General features: G+C 27.8%; 1 long non-coding RNA gene across 10 annotated transcripts in view; it reads left to right on the forward strand.

Annotated features, from left to right (window-relative positions):
- Positions 1 to 2048, forward strand: part of LOC106778320 — a 13403-nt gene extending 11355 nt beyond the window's left edge. For all 10 annotated transcript variants that reach the window (XR_002666164.1, XR_002666166.1, XR_002666163.1 and 7 more), the window contains one exon: positions 1863 to 2048. This is a non-coding gene — a long non-coding RNA (uncharacterized LOC106778320). The remainder of the gene's footprint in view (positions 1 to 1862) is intronic.
- The last annotated feature ends 70 nt before the right edge of the window (positions 2049 to 2118 follow it).

A 2118-nucleotide genomic window follows, 5' to 3' on the forward strand; every position in this document is an offset into this window, starting at 1 on the left:
AGTTTTAATCGATTAAAACGTGGCCAGCACTGAAAACCCAATTGCCTCTGGAATAATCGATTAAAGTCAATTTTAATCGATTAGTTAATCGATTAATTCTAAGAATAATCGATTAACACTAGCCGTTGGGTGTTTCAGATTTGAAAAACTAGNCGTTGTACTCATTTTAATCGATTAATACTTAAAGGAGGTGTGTGTAAGTTCATCTCTTGTGATTTCAAGAGAGGTGGTATTTCTAAACTTTTACAAATTATTTTTCTTTGTGACTAATATTTGTAACTGTTTTGTGATAGTGAAAAAGGTTTATCTTGTTAAGAGATAAGCGACTGGACGTAGGATCCTTGTGATCTGAACCAGGATAAAATCATCTGTGCATTTTTCTCTTTCCCTTACTCTTGTTTATTTTTATTATCAGCTTTGTAAGTAAAATAAAGAGAAAAATAATTAAAGGCACGCGAAAAAGAAATAACCAATTCACCCCCCCTCTTGGTTTGTTCCACGCTAATTATTCCGTTGCAGCGATTTTAACACTACAAACCACGACTAAATCACCGGTAATTTTGTGACGGTGGTTTTCCCAATGGTTATTTGAACCGCGGGAAACATGTTTTTTGGGTGTTAAAACCCCCGGAAACGCTGAAAAAACCCTCTCCTAAAATTAATAACTTTTATAGTGCCAGTTTTACTATTCTTGATTTAAGAAATAAAAATATCCACTATTTTATGACTCATCAAGGTATTTAAGAAAATAAATTAAAATGATTTATTTAGTTAAAGTTGACATATTTATTTTTGTATAAAATATATTTGTGTCCTCCTTAGATAAATATATTTTCTTAGTTAGTTTAAGTTTTACATATCTTTCAGGCTCAAAATATTTAAGTAGATTGGATATTCTTGCTTTAGATGAAAATATGATATGGAAACAAACTAAGATAATCATTACAAATGTTATCATCATTCACTAGGAAGCTTTCTATATCTCTTAATATATTTAAAGGAACAATTGTAGATCGAGATAAAAATGGTGTGTGAGCTTAAGGAGAAAGTCCAGTGAGAGGTGAGGGCAAAGAAGATGAGTTGTTAGATAGTTCTACAGAGTTGGATTTATTGTCTTCTTGTAGGTTTGTTTTTATCTAAGTGGTTCTATTATCATTTATGTAGCATAATTTTTTTGTAGTTTTATACTATTAAAATAGGATGTTACAATAAATACAAAACATTTTAAAATATATGTTAATTTAAAAATTGTGTTTGTACTTAGTTATATACCTCTAAAATTGTGTATGAATAAAGTGTGAACAAAATTCACTTACCAAGAAAAAAATATTCAATTTTATAAATAAGAGTAAAAGAGAGAAGAATAAAGGGAATGCTGAAAAGAGTATAAAACTTTTAACCAATTAGGTTAACTTACATATATGATCCACCATAATAGGAAAATATTATCATTATTTGTGTTATTCTAAAATATATTAATTACAAGTAAATGTTTTTTAAAATAGTAAAGGTAAAACACTTTAAAAGTTCATTTTGCACTGTGAGAAATGCAAAAGGGTCCAGTCTAAGGGGTTGTTTTATCTTGACCAAAGATAATAATGGATTAACCGTGTGTATGGTGGGGTAGAACTCATTGGTAATAATTTTGTAATGTAGTAGAGGTCACTACAAGTGCAAGGTTCCCCAGAGTTTACATCAATTTTTATATTTGGATAATTTAGTCCATTGTCAACTGTTTGTGTGTTTTTATTTGATTTATTATATTTATCTAATATTAATCTTATATTTGGTATTATGTAATTGTTTTAGAATAATTTTTTATACATTAACTTACCTTAGTGTGTTTTTTTTATTGATTGTAGATTTGTTTTTGTAATGATCATCTTATTCGAGGGAGCAGATAAGGGATAGGTTTTAAAGCATCTCTGATTGAGAATGATAATGTTGTAGGATATTTTTCATGTCATAATATTCCATATTTCATTTTGAGGTATTTATTATCAGGGTAATTTTTTTCATATAATTAATACCATATATTTATATGTTAAGACAATTTGTTTTTGTTTATCAATTTTATAATATTTTATTTTATTATTTGTAAGCATATAAAACTCCAAT

The sequence above is a fragment of the Vigna radiata genome, unplaced genomic scaffold (genome assembly GCF_000741045.1).
Source record: "Vigna radiata var. radiata cultivar VC1973A unplaced genomic scaffold, Vradiata_ver6 scaffold_409, whole genome shotgun sequence".
Classification (NCBI taxonomy): domain Eukaryota; kingdom Viridiplantae; phylum Streptophyta; class Magnoliopsida; order Fabales; family Fabaceae; genus Vigna; species Vigna radiata.